Source organism: Talpa occidentalis, unplaced genomic scaffold (assembly GCF_014898055.3).
Source record: "Talpa occidentalis isolate TD23 unplaced genomic scaffold, MPIMG_talOcc4v2.1 talOcc4.2, whole genome shotgun sequence".
In the NCBI taxonomy this organism is placed as follows: Eukaryota; Metazoa; Chordata; class Mammalia; order Eulipotyphla; family Talpidae; genus Talpa; species Talpa occidentalis.
The window spans coordinates 58,074,450-58,085,717 of NW_023602073.1; the positions used below are offsets into that span (position 1 = coordinate 58,074,450).

Sequence of the window (11,268 nt, forward strand, 5' to 3'; positions counted from 1 at the left end):
AGGAGAACAGGCAGATCTACTGAAATATACTGCTGAGGGGAGCAGTGGGCGCGGCAAGAGAGGTCTGCTGCGCCATGTGGGGATCTCCCTGGCCGGCCAGGGATCAAACTTGGGTTGCAGAGGCTGCGGATAGCTTCATAGTGCTGATGCTTAACCCCTTGCACCACTAGGGAGGCCCAGTGACTGGATTCTTGAAACATATAAACTATGAAATGACAAATGATATATTAAACCATTCAGCTTTGGGTAATTCCTTATGTTACAATAGGTGACTAATATAAGTGAGTCTTTTAGAGTCTAGGTCAGGGGCCAAGTTACCCTTTTCTTTTCTTTTTTTTAAAGGTTTATTCATTTATACAAGAACTGGGGTACAGGCCAGATGTGTGGGAGCGTTAGAGGATCCACCAAAGACAGAGCAGGGAACAGAACAGGCAGACTGACTGAAATACACTGCTGAGGGGAGCAGCGGGCAAGCCAGGAGAGGTCTGCTGCGCCATGAGGGTAGCTCCCTGGCTGGTAGGGATCGAACCGGCACTGCAGAGGCTGCGCACAGCTTCACAGTGCTGCGCTCAACTGCCTGCACCACCAGGGAGGTGCCCCAAGTTACCCTTTTCTACTCAAGGATGAGAACAAAGTCCCTACACTCAGGTGTGGGCCCTTTAATGCTTCTAACCCCACCCTCAAGTGACTACAGCCATTCAAATGGAACACAGAACACCATGTTCACGGGAACACCACGGTTTCCTTAGAGAGGAACAAGAAGTGGGAGTAGTGAGAGCTTTCCCTCTCCAGGATACCTGCTCCCGCTGAGTCAAAGGATGAATCAAAACCCCAACCTGGGAGGCTGCCCCCTCTTCTCAACTGTTTTCCTTCCCTCTAAACCCCAGGGCTCTCAGTCATTGCCACCTTAGGACATCTCTTCCTCAAGTTGGGCCAAGGAGTCTCATAGCAGAAACTAAGTGATGCTCGTCTTTCCTTAATTGGGAGGAATAAGTTAATAGACGTTTTCCCCTAAATGTTTGGCACCTGCTACAGCTTATCTTCTGATGAGTAACAGATGGCAAAGTGAATGAGCAAGGAGAAAACAGTAATAGAAAAACATAGAAATGTGGCTTCTGAAAATAGGTGGTGCATTATTGTGTGAGATGCAGTGACTTACATGCATACAACAGAGTGAGAATGAAGCAGGGCCCTTGAAGCTGAGCCCCTAAATTATTAAACCAAAGCTGCTGAAGGGTATCAAGTCCTGTTCGCCTCTGGCCCCGCCGAGGCCATCTTCAGCCATGGTTCCTTTGGAGCCCTCCAGCCCAGGAGCCTGTCCTGCCCTCAATGAGTTCCAGTGCGGGCTCTTCCCTCTGACATCAGGCACCGGAATACTGAAAATGGACTGGGCCTCCCTGGTGGTGCAAGGGGTTGTGATGCAACCTATGAAGCTGTCTGCAGCCACTGCAGCATGAGTTCAATCCCGGCCAGAGAGATACCCACATGGCGCAGCAGACCTCTCCTCACTCACCTGCTGCTCCCCTCAGCAGTGTTTTTCAGTCGATCTGCCTGTTCTGTTCCCCACTCTGTCTCTGATGAATCCTCTCACCCCCACACCTCTGGCCTGTACCCCAGTTCTTGCATGTATAAATAAATCTTTAAAAAAAAAATGGACTTGAGAATGGATGAATCTGATTGGAGCTTGACCAGCACTAGTCAAACAGCCAGGATTGGAGCCTCCTCCCTCTCCCCCGCTCCTTGGTTCCCAGTGTCCAGTTATGAAGTCCAACTGGTGCAGATTCCCCCAGAACTCCCCCCACCCCACACTTTTTGGCAGTTACGCAAATATAGGAGTCTAAGCCTCCCAATCTGATTGGAGCTCCCATGGGTGCCAATCAACTAAAAAGACTGATCAAGTTTGAAAGGGGGGGGGGCGCCCTAGAGAGTTTAAGCCTACTCCAACATGAGGTTTGTGTGGATCTTGGAAAAGGACTGAAGAAGCAGTTGGAGAGGCAATGGGATTCGTCCAGAAGACCTTCACTGAGCTGTAACACTGAGCCCCGTCCTCTGGCACCACGCCTTCACAGACTTGACCTCTGACACTGCATGACTGTAGGGGCTGGAGGGCACAGAGCAGGCTCTCTATGAAGCTATGCAGATGGGTAAAGAGGGAGTCTTGGAGCCCTCAGTGACTTTTCCAGGCTTTTATTGGAATTTTACCAGGTACACGGCAGGCAGGGGTGCCAGGAGGCCAGGAGGCTGGCAGGCCTCCCAGCCCCCAGCAAATCTTCACACTTCCTGGCCTCTCCAGGTGTTCTTTCGTGGTCTCGTTCTCTTCTGCTGGTTTCATTCTGTTCTCTCACTTCTCCTGGCGTCCCCGTGACGCCACCCTTATAAGCCCAGTCTCAGCCCAGGTGTACCCACCTACGAATGACCACACCCTACTCCAGGTGCCCACCATCAGGCATGCATTCAGGACCACAGGGTTCCATCATCAATCCTGATGGCTGGAGGGCAGAAAAGCCTGACAACCATTTACCCTACACTGACATTGCCTGCTGAATGGCCCTGTGTTAGGTTTCCCTAAAGAGCTGGTTGTTGTTGGCTTTATGCCCAGCATCTCAGCTCTGTAGCACTAGTCCCTGCCTCTCACATATCTGGCACCATCCCCTGCTTCTGTTGCCTTTGGTGCTGACCTGTCCAGTGTCCAGTGCTGCCTGGTCTGGCCTTCGGATTGCTGTTGCTGACTGCTGTGGTGCCACCTCTGCTGAGACCTTCAAGACCTATGCGACCTGAAAACTAAGACCTATAGGACCTACAACCTTGAGACCATCAAACCATTTCTACAACCTCTGGCCCTGCTTCTAACACTTTCCTCTGTTCCAACTTCTCTCTCTCCTTTGTAAATAAACCCTGAGACTGAGTCATGCCCTTGAATTGCAGTGGACCCTGGGTGTGAACCCATCAGTCATGACATCTTGGCTCACCCAGGCCTTGCGTGGTTCCATCTTGTTCACCAGAAATGTAACCATACAAGGCCCGGTGAAGCCCAAAATGTCATTGTTGGTGGGTTCTCAGTCGTGCACCTGCAACTGCAGTTGCGGAATATGACTCAGGTTGAGGGTTTAACTACAACAGGGTTTATTTACAAAGGAGAGAAGTTGGGAGAAAAGTAGAGAGAAAGAAAGAGAGGCAGGGCCAGAGGCAGTAGCAATAGTTCGAAGGTCACAAATGTTTCAGGTCATGAAGGTCTCGAAGGTCTCAGTAGAGGTGGCACCACAGCAGTTAGCGGCAGCGATCCCAAGACTGGGCCTGGCAGCACTCGACACTGGACTGGTCAGCACCACAGGCAACAGCACCAGAGGGTGGTGCCAGATATGTCAGCAGGGATCAGTGTTATAGCTCTCAGAAACGCCAGCATAAAGCCAACAGCAACCAGGTCTTTTGGGGACACCCAGCACTGGAACAATATTGTCATTCAGCAGGTGATGTCAGAGGCAGAGGTCAGGTCTGGGAAGGCGTGGTGTCGGAGGACAGGGCTCAGTGTTCTACCTCTATGACCTGTCTGGTGTCCAGTACTGCCTGGTCCTGTCTTCAGATTGCTGGATAATTCCGATTGCCTCATCAAATCCTCTTCTAAGCTTCTGATCTCCACACACACCTCAAGCTGGTTGGAGCCTGGCTTAAATATTCTCTACAGTGCCCGCCTTTAGAACTTGATTGGTCCTTTTAGTTGATTGGCATCCAAAGGAGCTCCAGTTAGATTGGGAGGTTTAGAATCCTATATTTGCATAACTGCCAAAAAGTGGGTCTTGCCGGGGGAGACGGAGAGTTGTGGGGGGAACTGCACCAGTTGGACTTCATAGCTGAACACTGGGAACCAAGGGGTGGGGGCGAGAGAGGAGGCTCCAATCCTATCTGTTTGACTAGTGCTGGCCAAGGTCCCATCAGATCCATCCATTCTCAAGGCATTTTCAATATCCTGGTGCCCGATGCCAAAGGGAAGAGCTCGCGCTGCCCAGCCTGGACCTGCATTGAGGGCAGGGCAGGCTCCTGGACTGGATGACTCCAAGGAACCATGGCTGAAGCTGCCTCGGTGGGGCCAGAGGCAAACAGGACCAGATACCCTTCAGCAGATTTGGATTTAATAATTTAGGGGGCCCAGCTTCAAGGAAAGGGAAGGAAAGCCGAGAAAGAGCTGAGTTCATGAATTCTGATTAACTCTGTTGTCATTTCCTGGTGTTGCTTGGAGAACCCCATAAGGTCCAGGCTGCCAGAGTGAGCGTGAAAACCGTAGCTACTTCCAAGAGAGTAAGCTGATTCCTAAATTCGACCCTTGGCTGGAACCTCAGGGAAAATTCCCCAAGATTGGCAGTGCTCCAGATCTCCTTAGTGGAAAATGAGGAGGAGGCTTCATGTAACCTGAGGCTGGACACTATCAAGGCTAGTTGCCAAACCCTAGTGACATCCTCTGGGCACGGGCTGACTGACAATTTTTCATTGTTTATAAGGGATGTTAATGTGGGCTACTATGTTTGGCTCTACACTGTCAGCCCAGGTTGGCAAGAATGGCCAGGGAAACAAATCCCCACGGTAGGCCTTTGCATCCTCTCATCATCCTGGGCGCTGGCATTCTGAGGGATGCTGGAGTCAAGTGTAAACCCAGGAGAAAGAGAGGGTGTGGAATGGAGATTGCATTGTTAGAGAGATTAGAGACAGGCCTCTTAGGCACAGATGGAAGTGTAATTTTTGGACTTAGAAAGCATAATCCTCACAAATATACCCTCCCCCCGCAACACACACTCACAGCATAGATGGTGGCCTAGGCCTATTTTTTTTAAAGATTTATTTATTTATACAAGAACTGGGGTACAGGGCAGAGGCACAGAAGGGTGAGAACTCACTAGAGACAGAGTGGGGATCAGAAAAGGCAGACTGACCGAAGTACACTGCTGAGGGGAGCAGCAGGTGAGTCAGGAGAGGTCTGCTGCGCCATGTGGGTAGCTCCCTGGCTGGGGATCGAACTCACACTGCAGTGGCTGCAAATAGCTTCATAGGTTGCTTCTTAACCCCTTGCGCCACCAGGGAGGCCCCCCCCTACACCTGATTTTTATCTGGGCACTCATAGCCGGGGCTCCCCATAGCAACCCTCCAAAAGCTGGCTGTCTCCATATCTCAAACTCTTTTAGGCTCCTACTTGGTCATCATTCTTCCCAGATTTACCTGGAATGTTCCTTCAGGAATGAGTTGTGTAGCAGATCATTTTCACTGGGTCCATTTTCTCCAAAAGTTTATTTTGGATTTCACAGACTGACAAAACTTCCGAAAAAATTTGGGGAGTGACAGAATTTGTGTGTGTGTGTGTGTGTGTGTGTGTGTGTGTGTGTGTGTGAATAAATAAAAATAAATAGATATATAAATATATTTTTATATATATTTAATATATTTGCCAAGTAGAAACACAAAAAATTTAACAAAACTACTATTAATTGACATTGTTTCATAAAATCATACTTGAACACACAAAAAAGTAGGAAGGGCAAAATTTCAGAATAAATCACTCTTTTAAGAATCCCTATAGAGTTGCTTAATTATAAATGGTCAAAGTTAATAAAACTGGAAAGATAAATATTTCCTTTAAGTAAAAATTAAATATGGCTGCCTCCAAATAACTAAAATAACACAAAGTTCAGTAGCTATGCTCTCAAATATCAGCAGGACATGTATGCATCCTCAACCTTTTTGTAGAGTGTTTATTTTCCCTAAAAGCATATTACAGAAATCACAAGTTGTCTATTATTTTGATCCTACCTTTACAACCACTATCTCTTAAACATTTCATAGCGTAATGATTGTATTTATTTATTTTTTTGTGTAGAAGAACTGGGGTATTGGCCAGGGTACGGGGGGGGTGAGAAGATTCACCAGAGACAGAGTGGGGAACAGAATAGGCAGACTGACAGAAATACACTGCTAAAGGGAGCAGCGGGTGAGACAGGAGAGGTCTGCTGTGCCATGTGGGTTGCTCCCTGGCTGGGGATCGAACTCAGGCCATAGTAGTGATAGGGTAACAGGGTATGCCCAGGAAAATGGGACGTTCCAGGTTCCCTGCCCCACCTGAAGGAGGGTAGAGTTGAGCAGGGAGGAGAAGAAGCTGAAGAAGAGACTGAGGAAGGAAGCAGGATGGAGCCAGAAGGAGACCTGGAGGAGGCACATGGAGCCTAGAGACATGTGAAGAAACTGTGCTTGCCTTTTGGTCGTGGACTGGGTGACACAGATGTGGGTGAGAGACCCGTGGGGAGATGACAATGGCAGCTTTTATCTTGATTTCGATTTTGATGTTGTGGATGGCAGAATCTATTTAGAGCAGGCAGGTTTGGGGGTTTTGGGGTGCCCCTCTCCTTGCCTTGTAACAATAGTACTGAGACTTAACCCCTAAGCCACCAGGGATGGCTCTCAAAATGATTTTATTTAATTTTATTTATTTATTTTTAAAGATTTATTTATTTATGCATACAAGAGCGGGGATACAGGCCAGAGGTGTGGGGGATTCACCAGAGACAGAGTGGGAGCAGAACAGGTGGGTTGACTGAAGTACACTGCTGAGGGGAGCAGCGGACAACGAGTCAGGAGAGGTCTGCTGCGCCATGTGGGTTGCTCCCTGGCCGGCTGGGGAATCGAACTCATGCTGCAGAGGCTGCGGAGGCTGCGGACAGCTTCATAGGTTGTGTCTTAACTCTTGCGCCACCAGGGAGGCCCCTCATAATGATTTTAAACATCATCATAGACTTTGATCAATGGGGGAAATTTCCATTGTAACTCAATGAAAAATACCTTCTATTTACATGACTTACTCAATAGGTCATCTCCAGACCTCTTGCACGATTTCACCATTTTCTACCAAAGTATATGTGACTCATAGGTTCTCTGAACTTTAATATTAAGTTGTTAATCATGTTGTTTTTCCAAGTTTCATAAGTCCCTTTACATTCGTCATAATAATTTTCATTTTTCAAGTTGAAATCTGATCCAATGTTGAAAAATAACTGTTCTTTTTCCATCTTTCTCTCCAGGAGCCTTTGAATTTTTCCAAATAACTTTCTTTTTTCAGATTCTTCCTTCCATATTCTTTCTCCTTTTTAGAAGGGTTTTAATTTAACTTTAAGAAAGTTTCTGTACATTGTCTAATGGATTTTAGAATCATTAAGTTGGCCTTTTAACAAGAACACTTTTGCGAGGGTCTCTTTTCAAAATTTCTTCATTCAGATTCACACTAAAACAGCTACCTTTTATTTATTTTTTAATTATTAAATTTTTTTCTTACATCACTGTAGTCCCCCATATTTCTCCTGCCACTGTATCACCCCTGAACCATCACCATATTCCCTTGTGTTCATAAAAAAACTACCTTTTATTTTTTGTTTATGCATATAAGAACTGGGGTACAGGCCAGAGGTGCGGAGGGTGAGAGGATTCACCAGAGACAGAGCAGGAAACAGAACAGGCAGACTGATGAAATACACTGATGAGGGGAGCAGAGGGAGAGACAGGAGAGGTCTGCTGCACCATGTGGGTAGCTCCCTGGCCGGGGATAGAACTCATGCTTCAGTGACTGGCAATAGCTTGATAGCACTGAGACTTTAACCCCTGTGCCACCAGGAAGGCCCAAGAAGTTGTAAATTTTGATGTCAGCTGAACACTTCTCAGAAGTAATGCTATTCCATTTTGGACGGTCTCGACAAAGCACCAGAAGTTGCCTGCCCACTTCAGCATTTGCCATCACATCAGGTAGGTCACTCTGTCCTAGTGAGTCGGGGGGCACCCTGAAAGGGATACTCCTAAAGAATCCTTTAAATTAAATACGTTTAACCCAGAAGGCCAACAGGCTTTCATCAAGGAAGTACACATCAAAACCACAATGAGATACCACTTAATACATGTGAGAATGACCCATACTGAAAGACCAGAAACAACAAGTGTGGGCAAAGATGTGGAGAGAAAGGAACTCTCTTGCACTGTTGGTGGGAATGTAGACTTGTCAAGCCCCTACAGAAAACAGTATGGATGTTTCTCAAAAGATTAAAAATCATCTGCCATACAACCCAACAATTTCACTCGTAGGTATAAATCCAAAGACTACAAAAACACTAATTCAAAAGGAAGCCTACAGTCTTTTGTTCGCTGCAGCACTATTTATAATAGTTAAGCCATGAAAACAAATGAAGTCCCCCAAACAGATAAGTGGATCAAGATGTGGTATAGATACACAATGGAATACTACTCAGCAATCAAAAAGGATACAGTCATCATACCATTTGTGACAACATGGTTGAAGCTGGAAGAGATTTCAGTAAGCAAAATAAGGCAGAAAGGGGGCCTCCCCGGTGGTGCAGTGGGTTGAATGCTGCACTGTGAAGCTGTCCACAGCCTCTGCAGCATGGGTTTGATTCCTGGCTGGCCAGGGAGATTCCCACATGGTGGGGCAGACCTCTCCTGCCTCGCCCGCTGCTCCCCTCAGCAGTGTCTTTGGTCCATCTGCCTGCACTGCTCTCCACTCTGTCTCTGGTGGATCCTGTCACCCTCCTGCGCCTCTGGCCTATACTCCAGCTATTATATAAATAAAAATAGGTAAATAAATCTTAAAAAAATAAAGTTTTTAAAAAAATAAGGCAGAAGGAAAAAGACAAATACGGGATGGCAGCACTTATATGTGGAATATAGAGAAACCAACAAAGGGTCAGGTAAAGACAAAAACTATCATTTGAAAGCTGACTACAGAACTGAGGCATTGGGGTGGTGGGGGAGAGGGGAAAGGAGAGAAAAAAGTCAAGAAGGAGAACTGTGAATTATAGTGGTGGACTATGGGTGTTTCGGTGGTGGGGTGTTATGGTAACAACATCTGAAGGTAGGGGAGCCTATAATTTTGAAATACAAACAACAATGTAAACCAATGCTATTGCTATTAAAAAATATATATATTTATTTTTAACAAACACACCATATTGCCCTGATTTTTGTTTCCATTTTGCTGTAGACCAGTGAAAACAGAAAGATGCAGGAAAGAAGAGAGACACTGGGCAACATCAGAGGAGGGAAGGTAAAGGGATAGGGGGTTGGGAATGGGGAAAGATAGGGACAGAGTTCACCCAGGAGGCATTCCCCTGCTCTGAACTGACCCCTCATTCTGCTCTTAAAAGATTGGAGTAGCCAGGTTCCAGAACTGGCCAAAGAGCAGAGTTTTGGCCAAGCTCTTAAAGCAGGTTGCTCAGCGACCACACCCACTGGTGTTGGAGATCTTAACCTGGCTTCACCCAGCCAGCGAGCTACCCATATGGCGCAGCAGACCTCTCCTGTCTCACCTGCTGCTCCCCTCAGCAGTGTATTTCAGTAGATCTGCCTGTTCTGCTCCCCACTCTGTCTCTGGTGACTCCTCTCACACACCCGCCCACCCTGCACCTCTGGCTTAAATCCCAGTTCTTATATGCATAAATAAATAAATCTTAAAAAAAAAAAAAAGATAAGTCGATGAGAGTGGTGTGGTTCCAGAGGGAAATCATGAGGAGGCAGGTTATGGGATTGCTACAGCCCATAACCGTTCTCTTCCTCCTTAGTTTTCCTCTCTCCTCCCCTTCACTTTGCCCCACACCTTGACTTCCATACAACTTACAAATTTTTACACAATTAACTGGCTCCTTAGCACTGGAAGAGGCCTAGGTCTTAGGGCTCATCTTATCTTACCTCCCGATTCTTACAGATGACTAGACTGGGCCCAAGGGGTATGAGAAGGCCCAGAGGTGGGTTAGGTGGTGCAAAAGATAAGGGGCTGGGTGGGGTGGGGGCAATTTGGTGCAGCAAGGGAGGGCACGGAGAGTCAGCACATCCACCAGGAGTCATTTTCATCTCAGCATGCGTTTTGCATGGTTTTTATTTTTTTTAAAGATTTAATTTTCTTTTTTTAAATATATAATCAGAATGGAAGGTTTCTTTCCTTTTTTTTTTTTTTAAAGATTTATTTATTTATTTATACAAGCACTGGGTACAGTCAGAAGCGCGGGAGGGTGAGAGAATTCACCAGAGCCAGAGCGGGGAGCAGAGCAGGCAGAAGGACCGAAGTACACTGCTGAGGGGAGCAGCGGGGGGCAGGAGAGGTCTGCACTCCATGTGGGACCCTCGCCCGGCGGCCGGGGATAGAACCGGTGCTGCAGAGACTGCGGGCAGTTTCGCAGCCCAGCGCCCCAACTGCTGCGCCGCCAGGGAGGCCCTAAAGATTTATTTTTCATTTATACAAGAGCTGGGGTACAGGCTAGTGGTGCGGGAGGGTGAGAGGATTCACCAGAGACAGAGCAGGGAGAAGAACAAGCAGACAGACCGAAAGCACTGCTGAGGGGAGCAGCAGGTGCAACAGGAGAGGTCTGCTGCGCCATGTGGGAATCTCCCTGGCTGGCCGGGAATCAAACCCATGCAGCAGAGGCTGCAGACAGCTTCACAGCGCTGTGCCAACCTGCTGCGCCACCGGGGAGGCCCATACTTTTTATTTTTTGGCTGGAGGCTGCAGTGTACTAATGGCACATGACAAGGCAGGACTCCCTGAGGCCCTCCCCATCTCCAGGTGATAGGTCAGGAGAATCTCAATGTGTTGGATGAGTAAGGGAAGGCCTCCCTGGCAGCTGAGGGCACCTCTTTTCCTCCTGTGTTCTGCGGGGGCTGGTGGTCCTGGGGCCTCTGACTCCTTGGAGGCCGTGTGGCCCAGGAGGTCCACCACCCCCTGTTCTGTAGCCAAATTCATTGCCACACCAGGAAATGAGCTTGACAAAGTGGTCCTCGCGGGCAACGCCAGCCCCAGCACGGAGGGGGAGGTGTGGGTGTCTCTGTTAAAATTGAAGGACACAGCCTGGTCCTCAGTGTCACCCAGAATGCCCTTGAGGGTGCCCTCTGACCCCCGCTTCACCACCTTCTTGGTGTCATCGTACCTGGAGGCTTTCTCCGGCGGCAGGTCAGGTGCACAACCGACACTTTAGGGGGCGGCACGAAGGCGGTGCCAGAGCTTCCCCATCAGCTGAGGGGCGACTTTGCCCACCGCCTTGGCGGCTCCACAGAATCGGGGGCGATGCCCCGGGCAGCCCTCGGCCCGCACCGCAGCTTCCCAGGGGGCCGTGCCCGGTCTTCGGGGGGCAGCGACGGCACAGACCGTGGCCGCGACGCCAGAGCGGCCGCGGATGAGCGTGTCCGGGCGCCAGGCGGCCGGTGCGGGCGGCGCCCTGACATCTCGAGCTGGGGGCTTCCCGC

The 11,268-nt window shown here is 48.5% G+C and overlaps 1 pseudogene; it reads right to left on the reverse strand.

Annotated features, from left to right (window-relative positions):
* Window positions 1-10,513: 10,513 nt before the first annotated feature.
* On the reverse strand, window positions 10,514-11,247 carry LOC119251404 (glyceraldehyde-3-phosphate dehydrogenase-like; annotated as a pseudogene).
* Between the last annotated feature and the right edge of the window lie 21 nt (window positions 11,248-11,268).